The sequence below is a fragment of the Protobothrops mucrosquamatus genome, unplaced genomic scaffold (assembly GCF_001527695.2).
Source record: "Protobothrops mucrosquamatus isolate PMUCROS unplaced genomic scaffold, P.Mucros_1.0 scaffold30, whole genome shotgun sequence".
Classification (NCBI taxonomy): domain Eukaryota; kingdom Metazoa; phylum Chordata; class Lepidosauria; order Squamata; family Viperidae; genus Protobothrops; species Protobothrops mucrosquamatus.
The window spans coordinates 923,574-929,573 of NW_015386414.1; positions in this window are offsets into that span (position 1 = coordinate 923,574).

The window sequence follows — 6,000 nt, forward strand, 5'->3', positions numbered from 1 at the left end:
TGAATAGGAATTTATTTAATTAGTAGATAGCAGAGTGGCTGATGTATAATGATTAAATGCAAAAAATAAAAAAATGAAAACAAAGATTTATGCACAGGCTAGATTCAGATAAGACATCATGCTATAATACAGTTTTCTTATGTGAGGCTTAGCATATTATATGATTCCAGCCACTGTGGGTTGCAAACCATTGTCTATGGCTTCACGTCTAATGCAAATTCAGCAAATTGTAATTTTTTCAGGAAGACATGATTGAGTAAGCCATAGCTTGACACATTATTAAAATATACCTGTGGACAACTATTTTGTGATCATACATCATGCCAGTGGGTACACCTAGATGTCAGTGTCACAATTATTTCTCTCTTATGAGAGACTACAGCTAGGTTCACAACTGTATTAGACAATGGGCTACTTAATGGTTGACTGAAAAATCATGTCTTGCAGGTTCACACATATGACTAAGGATTCTTCTTCACAGTCATATTAATGTCCAATCCTCTAATCTCTGACTTAGCAGAAAATATATAATCATAAATTGCATCACCCCAATTACTAAGCCTTATTCTACTTCAGTGATGAACCAGTCAGAGGTGCGGTTTCATAGTTTTGCTGTCAACCAAGTTAAAGAAGATTGTTGACGAATTCTGCCACTTCATGTGGTGGGATAGACAAGTGCAGACAAGTGGGTTTAGCCACCTTTTAATTTGCCAGCTCAAAAATGGCTGGTGACTACGGTATGACAGTAAGTCTGGTTGTTGTTGTTTTTAAATGAGATTAGGGTTCTTAAAAATGACATGACTGACAGGTCACAGGTACAGAGGACAGGTGCAGAAGAGCAGAATTGACAAGTTTTGTGAGGGAATGATAGTGCTGCCTGGCAAGGATTGTCTGGTGTCCAGCACCTAGAAATACCACATAAAACATTGAAAATGGTGCAGGAGAGGGCAGGTGTAGCACTCATTCAAAAAAACAGTAAAACCACATAATGCCTGAGAATGCCTTTACCAGTCAGGCATTATATGGCTGGGCTCCCAGTAGAAACCAGGTGCATAAGAACAGAACAGACTAACAGGGTTGGAAGGGGTCTTGGAGGTTAGAAGAATGTGAGAATGAACCCTAAGCCACAAACCTTCTCAGCACTATGTTTCCAAATAAATAAACTATTTAAACTATTTGTTTGCATTGTTGAGTATCTCTGTGCTAAACTGTTTTTGAAAGCTGAAAAGAGAGGGCAGCCTTTCCTAAATCTATTGTTGATTCCTCTGCTTCCACAACACACACATACACACACACACACACACACACACAAGTTCTTTATCTTTAGGAAACCTTTCATAACTTTTGCCGTATTCAGAGACTACAGTGGAAGCTAAATCATTTGTTTGAAATAGTGGCAGCCCATCCACCTCCAATACACAGTGAGTTATAAAAATGCTTATTTGGAAATAAGTCCAACTAAATTCAGACGGATTTTCACTTATATTTAAAAAGTTAGTTTCTCCAACAAAAAAACAAAATGTGGGACCAGTGCAAACAAGTGTACACTATTCATATAGACGATACCTTTCTCTTTTGAGGTCTCAGAACTTCTGGATCATTTGTGTGTGTGTGTGTGCACGCGTATGCACATGCGCACACACGCCATCAAATATGTGTTGACTCTTGGTGACTGCCTGGAAAAATTTCTGTAGCTTTCTTGTCAAGGTTTTTCAGAAGCGGTTTGCCCTTGCCTGTTCAAGGTCACCAAGTTGGCCTTATGCCTAAGGCAGGACTAGAACTCACACTCCGGGATTTCTATCCTGATGCTTTAACCACTATACAAAACTGGCTCTCTGGATTATTCAAAATGTTGCTTTTTGCAACATGCAACTACAAGGTCATAGCTGACATTGTGGGAGCTCTGGGGGATTTTCCTATGGATCTGACCAGTTTTGCAAAACACATGGTTTATAGATGCGGGACAAAGCAATCAAGGTTGAGATCAACCATTCCTAACCTGATACCCCTCAGAACTGAGCATTCAACTCCAGTCATCATGCTAATTAGGAGTCCCTGCAGTCTTTTCCCATCTGTAACCAGCCTGCATGTGTACATTTGTGTGTGTGTGTGTGTGTCTGGTCTACTTCATGGAACATTAATGGGTTGCCACTTAGTAAAAACAGACACTATTGATTAACCATTTGCTGATAATTAAGGAGAAAACAAAAGATCCAGGTCTGGGTAGCCAATTGGTCCCAAAGGTTAACAGCACCGTTTCATAATTGGATGTTTGCTGCACTTACATCCTTCTTGCCTCTGATCTGGTTGTTAGCTCTGACCTAAACTAGCTTTGCCTCTTGCCTCAGAAAAGAGCCATTCAGATCTGCTGCATCCCTGGTGTTCCAGGGTGAGAATTAAAGAGAGAATTGAAGTGTCAATAGTACTGGAGGAAATACACGCTGCTATCTACACAGAGATCTTATAGACAGTGCTATTCACAGCTGGCTGTTTCTTCTTGATGGATTAATTTGAAGTAGACAAAAGGGAGCAGGGACTTTAAAAGCAAAAGCAAACGTGTTGAGTATGAGGCAATGTCTTTGTTAAGCGGCTGTAACATTCATCTTCTGAAAGCTTGCTGTTTTCTCCCTTAACCATGGAATGGAGAAGAGCAGATGGCAGACGATTCCCCAGGCTTCAGCCATTTACTATTGAAAATATGTTCTTTCTTTTCCATGCAGTTCCTTTGCCCCAGGTGCTTAGACCATTGTCTTAAACTTAATTCAAAGCCGTTTGAAAAACGGTATGCTACAAATCCAAATTAAATTCTCTCCCTGACGAACGAGCAACAAGAAATTGAATCCTGCCACCTGATTTGCGATTTTATTGCACTGAAATTTATACTAAAGGGGGGGGGGAGTTCTTGACAGTAAAATAAATGAGGTTCTTAGAAAAATGTAAGTAACGAAAGCTGTTACTCGTTGCTAATATTGATATGTACATTGTAAAAATTGATTAATCCTCTCGCTTGGTACGCTTTGTTTTCTCCAGGAGGCTCAGGCTGATAGGGCTTTTGATCTCCCGTTTCTTTAGGCAGGGCCAGGGGTTATCATCCTTGAGTCACTGCCAAAGCCCATAGCCTGCTGCTATTTGCTGTCGCACTTGAAGCTTGTTTTCCTACCTTCTTTCAAACCCGGTAATGGTGAGAGGGAAGCAGAGTTTCTATGCCCCTCCTTTCCTCCGTGAAGCTCCTGCAGACTGGGCCAGAATGAAACAGAAGCAAAGAAATAAGCAGAGGCAGAAGCTGTGGCAAAGAGGTAAGTCCATTCAAGGAAGGACGAGGATTTTGAGAAGATCTTGCTCAAGTTGTCCCCTGAAACTGGAATCAGTGCTAACCAAAAGAATTTTAAACATTAATTGGAGAGTAGAGAGCAAAGGTAGCTTGTCATTCTGTGACAGTGTTCAACAAACTAATGTGACAAGTAAAATTATGAATCCTACTTATGATTCTGAGGTTGAGATGCTGGACAAGGAACCAACCATTGAAGGTTCAGGGACTAATTGCTAAGATGAGGGAAAGGTTGATGAAAACAGCACAAAAGCCCTTTTAATTCTGCTAGGAGAAGATAGTATTATTGACTTTTAGGCTTATGCCACCCTTGATATTTGAAGGCAAAAATTGCTCTGAAGGGCATGGGACAGTCATAGCTCCTCTATGCAGCTGCTTTAGTCATATTTTACCCCAACCAATACTTGACCTAGAAGGCTCCCAGCCAGTGATTCAAGGACATTGCTCTGATAATTGATTGCAGGTATTTGCTAATGAAGAAAAGCAGGTCCTGCAAAATCTAGGGTTCAAGTTTTTATGTAGCAGTTCCCAAGATTCAAATATGATACTTTTTTTCCTGCCTTTACTACACAGGCCTGAGACCTGTTCATTTCCCATTGAGAACTAGTTGGTGTCTCTGCATTCTTATTGAAACAGGCCAGCCCCTCTTGTCAAGTTTTACTATCCCCCTTTTAAACTAAATACTTTTCCCAGGAAGTGGTTGAATGACATTAAGAAGAGATGCAATTGTTTTTAGGGGTGCAGTCAGTTCCTAGGTGGACTCCCCAGACTTTACCGTTTTTGCTTTCAAATCCTGAACCCTATTAACCTGTCATAAGTGCAGTATTTAATCAGTAACATCTAGCAGCTCTCTCAATTTTAGCACAAGCAATTGTCTCTATGAAAACAGCCTTCACGTTATTCTTGGACAATGATGAACTATATTGTTGAAGGAAAAGTCTTCATCATGGTTCAATCCAAGCCAGGAATAAACAACATGGCGACTGCTTTAGAAAGAAGGTTGCAGTTTATTGAAGAGGAGAGCCAGACAGAAAAATGGCTCTGGAAGAAAAGAGAGAGAGAGCACATGTAGGGAGTGGGTTTTTATACCCTCTGGGGCTCTTGAGGTTTTCCTGTTTCTGTTTGAGGCTTTGTATTTCCTGGGTCATGTACTTTGACTTGAGTCTGAGCATGCCCCTTTGGCATCTATGGGTTAATCCTATTATGTCCTATCTTAGAGTTTGGATGGGGTATGTAGATTTTAAGGGCCTTTGTCTTCCTAAGCTTCTAGCTGGGGGCCTCCAACCTTCCTGAATGGATTACCACATCTGCATTTCTACAGAGCTGATTTCTGCTTGGGGGAGGGAGACTTGGGCATACTTTTCTGCCTCTTTAAGATCCTTTGAGGAAATATATTTTTCTGCCCTTTTAATATTTTCTTCTCTGGGGTAGCTGACTTCCCACAAATCCTCCCTTTGTGCCATAAGTATGTGAATGACTTACTGGCACAAGATTGAAATCGATCTGGTCAGGGAGACTTTGTAAACAAGCTTTAAATTGTTAAGCTAACAAAAAAAAGGCGAAGACACTAATGGAGGCAGCAGAAAAAGATCCCTGCAGTGGCTCCCAAAAGGGGAGCTTCCAACCCATAATGTTCTAAAACTCAGAGCAAAAATTTTGTTAGGTGGAAAAGAAATTCCAATATTCTGTGCCAATTATTTTCAAATGTTGGATGTCACTTTGAGCTTCCAGTCAGGTTTGCACATTCCTCCCAAAATTCTTCACAGCCATGGTTTGCCTCAGTACATAACCACTGGCTGCCAATTTTCAAGGGTTGTTTCCTGCCTTACCTCTTAATTCAGCGCATGTAGGTTTGTGATGTCCAATTGAGGTTAGCCAGTGTGCAAGCCAGTCTATTTTTTTTATTTGCACACAGTGAGCCCTAGGACTCCCAATCTGAGTCCACCAGTGCAAGATATTCAGGGCTCAGATTTGGAGATCTCTTTCCTGCTACTTCCCTAGTGAGGGCATATGAATTGCAAATCATCTGAGGGGGCCTGGTTCCCTCCCACTTGGAATTTGCTGGAAGTTGTTCCTACAAAGTTTTAATGACACAGGGCAAGAATCAGGCTGGAGCTTTACTGAAGGTAGGTGAAAGAGATAGATTCAGTGTGATTATGAATGGTGTGTGTGCATGTGTGTGTGTGCAGCTACTAATACACTGGTGACTTATTTTAAGCAGAATTTTTTAAAAAAATATTTTGGGATTAGAGATACTTAACAGTCACATTTACCTCACACACAAAGACTTTGACACACATATACACACAAAGACAAGGAAAAGAGAACAGAAAGAAAAACAGAAGTCTTAGTTTTACACATCCTGGTCATTCCCACCATAAATCTCAGTTACCGTATTTATTGGCGTATAACATGCACCGGCGTATAACACGCACCTTCATTTTAAGGGAAATTTCAGGAAAAAAACTTAAAGGTGGGGCCGGGCGGCGGAGAGCTTGGCGGCAGCGGCAGCAGGAGGATGGGGAAGGGGCGTGGCTAACCGGGCCAAGGTGGGGCTGGGTGGCGAAGGGCCGCGGCTGCCCGGGCCGAGATGGGGCCGGGCGGCGGAGAGCTTGGCGGTGGCGGCAGCGGGAGGACGGGGAAGGGGCGCGTCTGCCCGGGCGGCGAAGGGC